The sequence below is a fragment of the Mastomys coucha genome, unplaced genomic scaffold (genome assembly GCF_008632895.1).
Source record: "Mastomys coucha isolate ucsf_1 unplaced genomic scaffold, UCSF_Mcou_1 pScaffold22, whole genome shotgun sequence".
In the NCBI taxonomy this organism is placed as follows: Eukaryota; Metazoa; Chordata; class Mammalia; order Rodentia; family Muridae; genus Mastomys; species Mastomys coucha.
In genome coordinates, this window is record NW_022196905.1 from 216,958,691 (window position 1) to 216,974,147 (window position 15,457).

General features: G+C 40.8%; 1 non-coding gene across 1 annotated transcript; it reads left to right on the forward strand.

Annotated features, from left to right (window-relative positions):
* Positions 1 to 480: 480 nt before the first annotated feature.
* Positions 481 to 621, forward strand: LOC116071525. The gene has a single exon (XR_004110942.1). It is a non-coding gene; the product is annotated as a U4 spliceosomal RNA (small nuclear RNA).
* The last annotated feature ends 14,836 nt before the right edge of the window (positions 622 to 15,457 follow it).

Below are 15,457 nucleotides of genomic sequence, written 5' to 3' on the forward strand. Positions count from 1 at the left end.
TGAGTTCGAGGCCAGCCTGGTCTACAGAGTGAATTCCAGGACAACCAGGGCTACACAGAGAGACCTTGTCTCGAAACAAAACAAAACAAAACAAAACAAAACAAAAACCTCATGAATAAGAAAACATAAACTAAAAAGACAAAAGTATTCCTAGTGGTATAAAAGTGAGATGGTCTCCATGTAAAATGCAGAGATGGATTATAACCCATTTTATAGTGCAATCATGCTAATAAGGAATATTCAGCCACTATAGGTCCTTTCAGGGAAAATTTAACAACATGGGGAAATGCTTTATGGGGAAGCAAATAAAGCAAAACAATGTGGCTTTTGTTGTTGTGGTTGAAATTGTGAAAATTGGTTTTCAATTGTTGATGCATGACATATAGTGAAAGATTTTAATTTTATAAACCATCAACAATAAACGTTAGTCTCCTTGGTACCAGACTTAGATACATGTTTAGCTTTAGATAAAGATATGTGAGCTTTGTGCAGTGGCAGCATCGTAGCCAATGAGGTTTATCCGAGGCGTGACTATTGCTAATTGAAAACTTTTCCCAATACCCAGAAATGATGACTTGCAATATAGTTGGCATTGGCAATTTTTGACAGTCTCTACGGAGACTGAAGAAAAAAAAAAGATATGTGTGCGATTTTCATGTAAGATTCAAAGATTCATGGCATCTCTCATTTAAAGTGCTGTAAATAAGTGACCCACCAACTGAACCCATTCACTACCACGAATGCGGTAATATTTATAGATTGGAATACCAAATATTTCACTGGTATCAGAGGGCACTTTGCCATCTAGGCTTTATGGTGCATCTTTGAAATGCAGAAAAGCTCACAGCTCATAAAAGGAGTCAATCTTGACTACCACATGCTTAGCTAGGCACCCACAAATGACCCTTTAAATACAGGCTAAATCGCTCCTCCTACAATCACAGGTCTCCCTTTATCTTTGCTGACCACATCCTTCCAAGGGTAAAAGAAAGGATGAGAAGGCCATCTTAACAGGCTTTGTTTTTATGCCTTCTGATGTTTACTTCAGAATGAATGGATGTATGGTTATTTTAAGGGAAAGTGACTCATTACTAAGAAAGTTAAAATGGTATCTCTATTATCGGCCAAATTATTTCCTAAATAACATAAACTTGGGGAATTTTTTTAACACTACTATATTTTAACTCAAAACAGTGTTCAGCGATTGGGTTTATACTCCAAGTGGCCCAGCAGTGTCGCTTTGACCATCCATCAGCTGAGACACATGACATGAACTGCAAGCAGATCCTGGTGGCAGGGAAGGAAGAACAGTGCTTCCATGTAACACGTCTATTTACAGGTCACTGAAAAGCAGACAGGACACGTGATACTTCACTTCCAAGGAAGACACTCATTCCATGCCCATGAGTGTCCAGGAAAGCTACTTCTGCTTCTTTTTGTAAAGACGTGGATTCAGCCATCACGTCGGACCTCAGGATAAAGGGATAAACTGCCCTTGTGTAGACTTACATTCTTCCATCAGCCAAAGGAGATATGAACAGTGAGCCATACACATGAGCTGGCTGGCTCACTTTGATCTAAGACAGGAATAATGGGAGCTACATTTCACTTAACATTTCTTAGTGTCCTTTAAGTTAATAATTGACTCTAACTTAATTTTTTTGGGGGAGGGGTTTTTTCGAGACAGAGTTTCTCTGTGTAGCCTTGGCTGTCCTGGAACTCACTCTGTAGACCAGGCTGGCCTGGAACTCACTCTGTAGACCAGGCTGGCCTGGAACTCAGAAATACTCCTGCCTCTGCCTCCCAAGTGCTGGGATTAAAGGCATGCACCACCACTGCCCTCTAACTTACATTTTTTAATGTATTTATTCACTTTACATCGCAATAGCAACCCCCTTCCTTCCTCTCTCCCTAGTGCCACCCTTATAAATCCCTCTCGGCTCTCCTCTCCTTCTCCTCAGAAACAGAAAGCCCCACACAGGTACCAAAATGCCCTGGCACATCAAGTTTCAGCAAGTAAGCCTAAGCGCAGCTTCTCTCAGTAAGGCCAGACAAGACAGGGCAGCTAGGAGAAAGGGATTCAAAGACGGGCAACAGAGTCAGAGACAGCCCCTGTACAGTTTCTGCTGCCTACATACACACGAGCATGGAGCCATCCAGTAGAACATGCACAACCTATAGTAACCACACCCAAGAAGAAAAATGACTCTCTCTACCTGCCTTACTCACTGTTCTATTGCTGTGAAGAGACACCATGACCAAGGCAATTCTCATAAAAGGAAGCGGTTAATCGAGGGCTTGCTTGCAGCTTCATAGGTGCTTCCATTATCATCATGGCTACAGGAATGACAGCATGCGGGCAGACATGATGCTGAAGAGTATCTGAGAGTTCTACATTCTGATCCCTAGGCAGAGAAAAGGGGATGGGGGGAGCTCTGGGTTAGCCATGGGCTTTTGAAATCTCAAAGCCCACCCTTAGGGACATGTTTTCTCCAAGGCCACACCTCTTAATCCTTCTAATCCTTGCAAATGGTGCCATTCCTTGGTGACTAAGCATTCAAATATATGAGCCTATAGGCCATTCCTATCCAAAATGCCACACAAGAAAAGCAAGCAAAAAGCAATTAGAAAAAAAAAAAATGAGAGTGTAAAAGGCAATGGAGAGCTAGGAAAGCTACAGACTCTAGAAAAAGCAAGGTTTCTGATGAGCAGTAGTTCCTAGCTAAGCTAAGGTCAAAGGCTCTCTTGTTTCTCACCTGGGATATTGGTGATTCCAGGCATAAGATGAAACCTTTTGACAGTCCTCAGGCAGAGGGGCACCTGGGAGGGGGAACCAAGAGAACTTTTGTGACTGTTCATGTAAAACTCAGGATGTCAAGCCCATCCATAGTTGTTTTTGGCTTTGCTTTTTGTTTTGTTTTGTTTTGTTTTTTCTTTTTTCCATACAAGTGTCTTTCTTCTGGGGACTGGGATAGTATCAAAATTCTGCTAGATACTGGACTTATGTTGGTGAAAAGCCAAAGGCTGTATTTCAAACCCCTGAAAGCTCAATTCTGCCTGTGAAGATCATTCAACCCCTACTTGGGCTTCAGGGCCAGTTGTGAGATAGAGACCACTCGCAAATGCTTTGTACATGCCTTTGTCTACATAACCAACTTGATCGAGAAGTATATATTATTATAAAATCATAAGCCCTTGGGACATACAGTGATTTATTGTCAGGGATTTAGGATGACACATAGAGAAGAGACACTTGCCTGTTTGTGCGTGTTTGTAATCAGTCTTTACCACAGGCTGGTACCACCTCCTACTATCCTTGTTCATGACTGTTCTTCACTAGTTTTATAGCCCCATTGTAAAAATAAAGCAGCTTTTGGGACATGGTCAAGTGTTAGAACCGCGTATATGCTCTTATCTCTACATGGTCTTGTGTGGTTGTTTTTAAGAGCACCATTTATTTATGCTGCTTGCACCATTGCTTAGGATCCCACATCATCCATCCTGCTCCTGTAATGACTGCTTCCATTCACTCTCAAATGTTGTTAGCATGTTTAGTTGACAAGTATGTCAAATGGAAGGTTTATCAATAGCATGCACAAAAATATGCCACTTTTTTTCTGATAGAATTCAACTTAATGTTCAGAATTTTATAGAATAAAAGCAAATAACATTATCTGCCTATTATTTTTTCTTGAATTTTCTTATGATGTAATTAGTGCCCTCCTGAATTGTGACTCTTGCCATTATAGAAGTTGAAAATGGTATATGGAAGTCTTGAAGAACTTAAAGAAAAATTATCATTCATGTCAAGAAATGGGACCAAATAATGAGAAAAAGTGGAAGGGACCAATAATAGATGATAAAATTAACTACAATAAGTTGTCCAGGTATTTAAGTGATCAGGTATGGGCTTTTATATAGTTTTTTGTTTGTTCATTTGTCTGTTTGTTTTCGAGATAGGGTAGCTCTGTGCAACCCTGGACATCCTGGAGCTTGTTGTGTAGAGCAAATTGACCTTGAACTCACAGAGATCTGCCTGTCTCTCCCTCCCAAATGCTTCACTTAAATGTTCTTGACATCATGTCCAGCCAGATAGAGGCTTTTAAATACACATGGTTTAAGAAACTAAATGCCAGATTCAGTCCCTAAAAGGACAAAGAGAATTCTAGAAGTAAGTGGAATAGTACATGATATTAGAAACATCGAGTTTGGTATAAAATTAGGCCTAGCAGCAGATAAAATTTTGCCTGGAATATGGATCTAAACTAACTAGAAAAGAGGATGAAGACACAAAAAGAATCACAGCATCACAAAGCTCTGTGAACTTCTCACAGGATAAAACAAAGAAGCAATACTTAGGCTATCACAGGAACACTTCTGAAAGTAAAGAAAATCTCGACATAGCCAGAAGAAAGAGCACAGGAACTTCAAAGGAACAAGACTCACAGGAAACTTCAAAAACCACGTGCATAGGATGCATGAAGCACTAAAAGACAGTAACTGCCCGTTCACGACCTAGAAACGGAACCATGGACTCTGGAATGAAGACGAAAGAAAGACTTTTCCAACAAATCCGGAAAGAATCTCTCAGCACTCAAACAAAATCCAAAGAAATTCTAAAAGGAGTTCTTCAGAAAAGAAAATGCCTAGAAGTCAGGCCCTGAAGTTTGTGGAGCACAGAGAGCATCATAAAGGGTAAATACGAAGTAAACAAAAATGTATAAAGAATTAAATTCTATGAAACTAGAGTAAAGAAGGGTACAATAGCATTGAATAAAGTGTTTGAGATTCTCATGTTATCCAGAGATGATACAGTGCTAATGCGCAGTAAATTCCACTATGTTTAGGATCATGATGTCATATTGAGGTAACCTACTAACAGGTTTTGTTCTTGTTTTGAGTCAAGCTCTCTCTACACAGCCTTTGGTTATTCTGGAACTCACTCTGTAGTCCAGGCTGGCCCTGAACTTATGAAGATCTGCCTCTGCCTCCTGGGTGCTGGGACTAAAGGCATGAGCCACTACACCAGGCTTGAGTTTGTTGGTTTTTACGTAAGAGAAAAAAAATGAAAATTTAGCAAGTCCTATGAACTCCAAAGAAGATTTGAGAGTTAGTCATGGGGAGGAATTTTCTCAGGTAATAAACAAAAATAATAGTCATATGAATGGTTTAAACGTTGGGCCAGTAATTACATTAATTGTAAATAGATTAAATAGTCCAATTAAAAACCATCCTCTGCTCAAGGAACTGGCAAATTTATGTTAATTAATAGATAATGCTTTACCTTATAGGCCACATATATCTTTGATGGCTATTTTTCTTTTATTCTTGCTTATGAACTTTTAACTATGTAAACATCATTCTTTGCTTGTGTATTGTAGAGATCATAAAAGCCAGATCCCTACAGGTTCCAGAGCCACTGTTTGCCATTCCCTGCTCTTCCCAGTGATAAAATCGCACTCGTGATGACAGTATTTAATTAGAGCATAGTGTGTACCAGTTACACTTATAAGACATTTGATGAACTCACCTATGCTTCATTTCTGTAATATACAATAAATATAATGACCATCTTACCAAAGAGAAACTCACAGGATAGAGGAGAGGTTTGCTCAAGCCTGACAGTGGGTATAGACCAGGCAACTCTAGCTCCAGATTTAACCTTTACTGAGTAATATTTGTAGCTATGTGCAGATCATAGGAAAAGAATTGCAATGTGTAGACTTAAATGAATCCTGTATCTGAGAGATATCAAGTAAGACAAACAGGGGCTGAAGATATCCTGAGTAAGGTTCAGCTTCTAGCAAGAATTATTGACTATACACATTCACATTGCAAAATTCAGAGCTGCTAATTCATGCCACATTTCACTTTAGCTAAGAACACATTTTCTTTCATACAGTCTAAATTTCCTTAGTCGTCATAAAAGTCTATTTATAAGAAATCTATAGTCAAAGTATGACATTGCTCTGAGTTGGTTTTAAGTACAATCCACTCAACTATTAACACCCTTGAGCAATCTTACAGTTAGGGAGCAATCATGACAGGCCTATCGTTTCTTGTAACCATTGGTTCATGCCAACCTGAAAACAATTTGAAGCTCATAAAGGTGCAGCACATATTTCTACTCAGAACATTTCTTATGTGTTAATGAAAACAGAAGGGATCAAGAACAGGGCTGGATGGGCTAGAGAGATGGCTCAGCAGTTAAGAGCATTGAGTGCTCTTCTGAATGTCCTGAGTTCAAATCCCAGCAACCACATGGTGGCTTACAACCTTCTGTAACACGATCTGATTCTCTCTTCTAGAATGTCTGAAGACAACTACAGTGTACTTACATATAATAAATAAATAAATAAATCTAAAAAAAAAAAAAAAAGAACAGGGCTGGAGAGGGTGTAGAGAGATGGCTCAGTGGTGACGAGCATTGGCTGCTCTTCCAAAGGACCTAGATTCAATTCCCAGCACCCACAGGACAGCTCATGACTGTCTATAACTCCAGTCTTGGGGATATCTGATGCCCTCTCTGGCCTCCAAGAGCATCAGAGACACATTTGGTGAGCAGACATTCACACAGGCAAAACATCCATACACATGAAAATAAATTACAAAAAAAAAAAAAAAGAAGAAGAAGAAGAAGAACAGGACAGAGGCATTGAAGAGGTCCTGACCGAGGCACGGAGCACGACCAGAGGCTGGGAGGCTCACTACAGTGACTTAAGGAGCTAGTCTGGAGACAGTGAAGGAAGGGCAGACATACTAGCTACTCACGTGCAACAAGAACAAATTTATGCTATTGAAGAATGAGCAGGACTCTAGGAAAGTGAGGTCAGACATTGCCAGCAGAGCTTTCTGCTGCTGACAGAGAGTTCACTGAATGGAGCTGTCCTGCTACATGTTTGCATTCATGCACAGAAGCATGTGCTGACTGAAGTGAACCCCAGACTCCAATTCTCAGAACCTTTAAGCACTTTTATGGCCTTATTGATCAACTTTTACACAAATTCATCATCCAAGTAGCTGGTGGCCCTCAGAATCTTTTGAAGGTAACATAATTTTTGTTTTTTGAGGTCAAAAGTAAGATATGTATTTTGTGGACTTCCTTTTTAATGATGAAGAATATTGCTTTAGAATCATAACCTAGGTATTCCTCATTGAGTCAAAAGTCCTAGAATATAGATTTTTATAGAGCATTTTTTCCAACAAAATTAACATGGGTTTGGTAATTCTTTTATGTTCTTAATTATTTCTCCCTTGAACTCTTTTGGCTGCTAAGTGGGTGCAAGTACTTGATTTTAAAATATTATTTTGACGAGTAACAATTCCAAAAAAAATAAGTCAGAATAGGGTCTCCTTATTCTCTTAAACTTTAGTTCATTGTATGCTGTAGTAAAACTTTCCTGAGACTGCCTTAGACACTGTGTGCACCCACTAAATAAACTAAGTCTGTCAACACAGAGAAAGGGGTTTGATTCCAGTCAGGGCTAGATGCTTAGTTACCACTTTGCAATTTCCTTCCCTTTGCTAAGGGATGCTATAAAATTCCCAGGTGTAAATTAATTTTAATTTCCCTTCTCATCCTTTATTCCTCTGACAACTTGAGAGTTTTGCCAAATATCTGCCCCTATCTTCTGACCCAGTTTTTCTGGTAATGCAAGAGAGAAAGTAAGGTGGCAGAGATGTCCTTTCTGAGAACCGACACGTAGGCCTGCAGCAGGTGGCAGCCTTCGATCCTTCTGCAGTATCAGGAAGCCTCTTAGAGGCTTCAGACACAGCATGTTTTGTCCACTGTAGATTCTTGTTTAGAAACTTTTCTGAAGGAAGAAATCCTGCAAAGCTCTTTTAAAAGAACTGCCTGGGGGCTGGAGAGATGGCTCAGCGGTTAAGAGCACTGACTGCTCTTCCGAAGGTCCTGAGTTCAAATCCCAGCCACCACATGGTGGCTCACAACCATCCGTAATGAGATTTGTTGCCTTCTTCTGGTGTGTCTGAAGACAACTACAGTGTACTTATACATAATAAATAAATAAACCTTTAAAAAAAAAACTGCCTGGAGAATAAATGTCAGTGGGACATCTATGTCACACCCTCTCCTTAGGGATGATCATTCAAGAGGGGCAGAAAGATTGGAAGAGCCAGAGGGAGGGGAGGGCCAGAGTGAAACTGTGGCTTTGGAACATGGACGTGTTTTGAGATCCATTCAATTATGCAGAGCAGTCTCTGTGAATACTGGTCTGGAACTTTCTACTGAAGATTGATGAAGCCATCAGTAGGTCACAGCAGAAGGCTATGAGTCCCTCTTCCTAATCTATTGGTAGCAAATAGTTGGGGGGAGGAAGGTAAGCCCCCTAAGGCCCCTTCCATCCACATCTGGCCATTGAGGGGCCCATTTGTATTCAGGCCCAGCCCAGCCCAGGTTTCGTCAGCTGATGTGAGCTGAGATTACCACCACTATCTTGCCCAGAAGTTGACTTCTCCTAGCCATTCCCCACATCTTCCACACCCCTTTTGGAGTATTCCCTGAGCTGTGGAGGGGATGGTATAAGATATGACCTTGTTAGAGCCGAGCACTCATCTGTCATTTATTTTCAGCACCTTTTACAGCCATGGGTCTCTGTATTCACCACTGATCACCGGGAGGAGAGGCTTGTCTGATTATTGGTATCTCTAGGTATAAACATAAATATTTAGAAGACAGCTCAATGTTCTGTAACCTTAGCTAAACAACAGAGTTCAATTCCTCCAGGGTCTATGACCTGCCCTGACATAGGTGTTTAGCCAGGTTTCCAATGGTGAGTATGTATTCCCTCCTGTGGACCACCCAATCAGGGAACAAGTGTTTATGTAACAATAGTAGTGCTACGACTGTACATCTTACCTGGCACATTGGTCTTGTAGGTCATAGGATTCACAGTTGGGTAAGACCATTAATACTTTTCATTTCCCACTGTGTAGCCACAGGTAGTAGAGTAAAATCAGGCTCTTATCCCTTACCTTGTACAAAAATTAACTTAAAAAAAATGTGGGGATGGAGATCATGTACATACTAAACAGTACTCTACCACTGAGATATCCATGCAGCCCAAACAGAAGGGTTTTCACTGTGTAGTTCTAGCAGAGTTGAGTGTTCCTGAGGGGAAGACAGGAGTAGTGAATGGCTAAGACAACTGAGAATGCAAATCAGAACTTTCAATGTAAGCACTACCCTAGTGGCTCTCTAAGACGCCAAGGAAGCATATAACCTTGAGCCAATGGCAAAGCAGGAGGTAGGATAAGATAGAGGATACTATCACTCTCAAGATAAAAATATATATATATAAAGCCTGCTTGCATGCCTCCATGCTCCCGCCATGACAATAACAGCTGAGCCTCTGAAACTGTAAGCAAGTCCCCAGGAAAAGCTTTCTTTTATAAGTGTTGCCTTGGCTATGGTGTCTCGTCACAGTAATAGGATGCTGACTAAAACACCATCTTACATTGTTTATAAGTTCAAAGATATATAATCAAAATATTAAAACATGGGTGAAAATGGTATATATTAAACTCATATGAAGTGGCTGAATTTTGTTTTATGTTTGAAGCACAATTGATCAGATAATGTAACTTGAAGGAAAAACAAAAGGTATCATCAAGGAAAGGCAGAAAGATCTTGACAGAACATTTTCTTTTTTTTTTTTAAAGATTAATTCATTTATTTTATTTATATGAGTACACAGTCGCTGTCTTCAGACACACCAGAAGAGGGCATCAGATCCCATTACAGATGGTTGTGAGCCACCATGTGGTTGCTGGGAATTGAACTCGGGTCCTCGGCAAGAGCAGTCATCGCTCTTAACCGCTGAGCCATCTCTCCAGCCCCTTGACAGAACATTTTCCTGAAAGAAAAGCACAAATCTCTGAAGCAACTAGTATCAAATAACAGAATTTATGACATCCTGAAGTGGGTGTGCGGGCTTTGCTATGTGAACAGCAGCCATTGACATGGGCGATGAGACAGGCCATATGTCATCGCAGCAGTGCATATTGAACAAGTCGGTTTTATGCTTATAGTTAGAGTGAAATAAAATAGAAATGTGATTTGGGGCCTCATGAGATGCTGCTCTCAGTGGGTCAGTGTCCCCGAGGAACTGTGTTGCCTCTGCTAGTCCTGAGGCCCCAAGGCATAATTTTCCTCAGCTCACCCTAAGAAATAATCAGGCTCGGGTCTCTAAGACACACAGATGGAGTAGAAGGGAGCCAGCACGGTCATCTAAAAAACAGATGACTGTCAGAGGAGCCTGAAAGTTCGCCAAGGGTGACCACTCTGCTCTGTGAGACTTTCCAATCAGAGAAACAGACTAAGGTTTATTAACCTAATTAATATGCACATTAACATACTCAATCAGATATAAGGTATAACTAGTGAAAGCTCATAATAGTCAGCTAGTGGTACAGACTCATGACGGGCAACTGTATCCATTTCATTATAATTAACTAAATTTGACAATTTCCATTGATCTGGGGGATGTGCAGCCTCTCCCCCGTTTCCTGAGACTCTGTGACACATCTAACCTTTAACTGTGCTCACTGGTTTCTGCTGCCCCAGCCTTCATGAAACCAACGACATAGGTTAAGTTGAAACTTCCTGGGCCATGTTAGACTCCAGCTAAGCCTGTGCGTGGCCAACACTCACCTGACCCCAGTTGTGCTGGAATCCCACATTTGCTTAGCCATGCTTTGCAACAGCAAAGATAACTGCTGCAGTTGGTGTAACAGCAATTCTGATGGCTCTATGAAAAGACTTGAGAGAATAACTTTAAGTAGGAAGGACTTGCTTTACTGCCCAGGTCCTGGAGGCTGAGTCCATGGTGCTTTGGCCCAGGCACTTGATCACCACATCATGGGAGCACAGTAGAAAAAGCAATTCGCTGAGCTATATTCCTGTATTTTCAAATACGTTATCATTATTACTCTTACTTTACTCTAAAGCTTACTCTTGCTTTGAAATCCTGGGAACAAAACATAAGACTTCCACCTTAGAGTGATCCCACCTTAGGCACAGGACCTGACTATCCCCTGACTAGTAGGAGCTGACTAACGGTGATGGTCATGGCCGTTTATTCCCTCTCATTTGAGACTCAGGTAGTCATAGAAAACCCTCAAGCAAAGAAATGCATCTGGAAGTTGGTCTTGGTAGAGCCATTGACGGCATGAGATAAGAAATAATGGCTTTAGGAGTCTGAAGAGATGGCTCAGCGGTGAAGACCACTGGATACTCTTCCAGATGATCCAGGTTCAATTCTCAGCAACTATTTAACTTCATTTACAGTGGATCTGACACCTCCTTTTGGACTCTGCAGAAATCAGGCAGGTATGTATATGGTCTACACATATACACACACAAACATGCATGCATGCACAAATGCATATACAGGCAAAACACTTATACACATAAAATAAAATAATATTCATTTCATTTTATAACTGACACTTTAATAACATTTGTTATTTATAACATTTATTTATTCCACAAAATATCAACTATAGCATACACTATGCGAGGTGCTGGAAATAAAGAATAGTAGAGATAATTTCATTACTCGAGGAGTTGACCTGAGCAAGTAAGCAAAAGATTATGCACTGAAGATGGGGAGAAATTGCTTCTGGAATAACAGGAGAGAACTCTAGCCCAGAATGGCTTTTCCAAGCTCTCTCCAGTGTCTGTAGCTTCTACTTAAACAGCAGCCCAAATACTAACGCTGACAACAAAGAAGATGACAGAGGAGGAAGAGACACTGAGCTGCTGCCATACACTCTCCTGTATGAATGTATGCCATACTACATGTATATACTATTATACACAAATATTTCCAGGCTGGAAGCATAGGTCAGTAGCATGTGCAAGGCCTTGGGTTCAATCCCCAGCACTCCAAATAATAGCAATTTTCTAGTAAGTGCCAATACACTGGATAACATTACCAGCTCTTAGGAATGGATAGACGAGCCCTCCCCCAAAGGCTCATGTGTTGAGAGCTTGGTCCCCAGTTGGCAGTGGCTTTAGTTAGAGACTAGGTGGAGGAAGTGGATTTGGATCCCATGCCCACCCTTTAGCCAACCATTACTCCTTATGTCTTCACTGGCCAAACTTAGGAGTCACTGGAGTCCTAGGAGTCAAGAGTAGACTAAAATTTAACCAGAACTACAAAGATTTCAAACAAAAAAGAAGAAAAGAGAAAGAGAAGGGAGGAGGGGTATCTGAGACCACTTCCGGAAGCATCGTGGTTAGGTGTGAGGTAGCCACAGCAACTGTAGTCCATGATGGGAAGAGGGCTGTGACGCTCCAAAAAGGAAGTTTTTTCATTGCGATTCATAACTGATCTGAATTATTTATTAGCCCTTCTAAGGAAATAATATTTTTCTGTTTTAAACTTTTCCAGAGAGCCTAAAATGAAAAACTTCTTCTTCAAGTAAGATAGATATTTTTATTTGATTGGAACATGATAACATCCATGCCCAGGGAGGCCAGAGGCCACACATTTGTCTTTTAGAAATGTATTGAAATATTATTCATCTCTGTAAATATACCTGAATATACAGGAATTCTCAAAATAACACTTGGAGGAGAGTTCATAAAGGAACAAATATTTTGAGGAGATGGCCCAAGAAGTTTGAGATGACAGCAATTCAATACACTTGAAGTTTCTCACTCTGAAAGTCCTAGATGTGGGGTACAGAGATGGCTCAGTTTGTAAAGACCCTACTGTACAAAGAGCTGAGGTTGATGCCTGGAATTCATTTATATTTATTTAGAGACAAAGTCTTGCTATATGGTCCAAATTTGTTGCTTCCTTTCTGTGAATCACTACCCTTGGCTAAAAGACCTACTTCTGATCCTTCCTCTCCATCAGGAAATTTACACACTCAAAGATGAACCTTGTCATGAATGGTCCAATCATGTCACCTCTTACTTTCTACTGCCCTAAGGAGACTAAATTCCATATCAATTCCACATCCTCAAATAGAACAGTAACAATATTCTGTCCCCAGTTTATAATTTAACTACTTAGCAAATCTTTGATTCTTTGGCATAACTGGGTATCTCAATATTATGTACATCCTGGAGGTATAGTTAGTCATCACTGTGTGCTTCCTATCATGAGCTGATCATACTACAGACCCAAAGCCAGTGGGGTCAAAGGACTACAGAGTGACACCTCCCTCCCATGCCGTGAGCAAAATAAGTCCTGTCCTTTTCAGCCAGTTACCTTGAATATTTTGTTCCAGTAACCAAGACCTAACATGCTCATTTTCTTTTCTTTCTTTTTTTAAATAGTAAAATTTATGTAACCAAACTTCCCATTCTTAGTTATTTGTATATGGTGCTAAGCTTGGTGGCACTGAGTTCAGTGGTACTAAGCACACTTACGTTGTTGTTCAGTTCCCACCAGAAACCACATTTTGTTGCTTTTCGTGCTACCTGGGGATGGGTCCTTACGGTGTTGTTCTTGATTCCCATTGAAACTTAAAGGGAAACTTAACACAATGACTGGAGCCCTTGACGTCCTGCAGATGAAGGAGGAGGGTGTCCTCAAATTCCTTGCTGCAGGAACCCATTTAGGTGGCACTAACCTTGACTTTCAGGTGGAGCAGCACATCTACAAAAGGAAAAGTGATGGTATTATATCATACATATGAAGAGAAACACTCTCAGGATCATAGGATCAGAGCTGAGGAGGACACAACATGTCCCAACACCGGGAGTAACTGGGACCAGTGGGACCCAGGCACACAGGATCTCTGCCAGTCTGGTGGTACGGGTTCCTTCCAGTCTGTCTGGGCTGGTGCCCTGAGCAGACCTTGGGTGCAAACTCTACAGTGAGTCCCATAATGCCGAGGAAGTTCTACTTCCAGGCACTCTAAGGGGCCTAGAATCATAGGATTACAGAATCCCAGAATCCCAGAATCACAGGATCCCAGAATCACAAAGACACCTTGACTCTGAGGAGTTCTGACACAACCAGGATTACAGGAAGGACAGGCTCCAGTCAGATTTAGGGTAGCTAGCACTAGAGATAACCAGATGGCGGGAGGCAAGCATAAGAACATAAGCAACAGAAACCAAGGTCACTTGGCATCATGAGAACCCAATACTCCCACCATAGCAAGTCCTGGATACACCATCACACCAGAAAAGAAAGATTCACATCTAAAATCACTTCTTATGATGATGATACAGGACTTTAAGAAGGACATAAATAACTCCCTCAAAGAAATACAGGAGAACACAGTAAACAGCTAGAAGCCCTTAAAAAAGAAATGCAAAAATCCTTTAAAGAATTACAGGAAAACACAATCAAACAGGTGAAGGAAATGAACAAAACCATGCAGGATCTAAAAATAGAACTAGAAACAATAAAGAAATCACACAGGGAGACAACCCTGGAGTTAGAAAACCTAGGAAAGAGATCAGGAGTCATAGATGCAAGCATCACCAACAGAATACAAGAGATAGAAGAGAAAATCTCAGGGGCAGAAGATACCATAGAAAACATTGACACAACAGTCAAAGAAAACACAAAAAGCAAAAAGCTCCTAACCCAAAACATCCAGGAAACCCAGGACACAATGAGAAGACCAAACCTAAGGATAATAGGTATAGAAGAGTGAAGACTCCCAACTTAAAGGGCCAGAAAATATCTTCAACAAAATTATAGACGAAAACCTCCTTAACCTAAAGAAAGAGATGCCCACAGGGCGGTGGTGACACACGCCTTTAATCCCAGCACTTGGGAGGCAGAGGCAGGAGGATTTCTGAGTTTGAGGCCAGCCTGGTCTACAGAGTGAGTTCCAGGACAGCCAGAGCTATCAGAGAAACCCTGTCTTGAAAAAAAAAAAAAAAAAAAAAAAAAAAAAAAAAAGAAAGAAAGAAAAGAAAGAGATGCCCATGTACATACAAGAGGCCTATAGAACTCCAAATAGACTGTACCAGAAAGGAAATACCTCCCATCACATAATAATTAAAAACACCAAATGCACTAAACAAAGAAAGAATTTTAAAACAGTAAGGGAAAAAGGTCAAGTAACATATAAAGGCAGGCCTATCAGAATTACACCAGACTTCTCACCAGAGACTATGAAAGCTAGAAGATCCTGGGCAGATGTCATACAGACCCTAAGAGAACACAAATGCCAGCCCAAGTTACTATACTCAGCAAAACTCTCAATTAACATAGGTGGAGAAAACAAGATTTTCTGTACTAGTCAGGGTTCTCTAGAGTCACAGAACATGGTAGTCTCTATATAGTAAAGGGATTTGTTGATGACTTACAGTCTGTAGTCCAACTCCCAACAGTGGTCAGCAGCAGCTGTGAAGGAAGTCCAAGGATCTAGCAGTTGCTCAGTCCTACAAGGCATGCAGGTGAAGAAGAGAGCCTTCCCTCTTCTAATGTCCTTATATAGGTCTCCAGCAAAAGGTGTT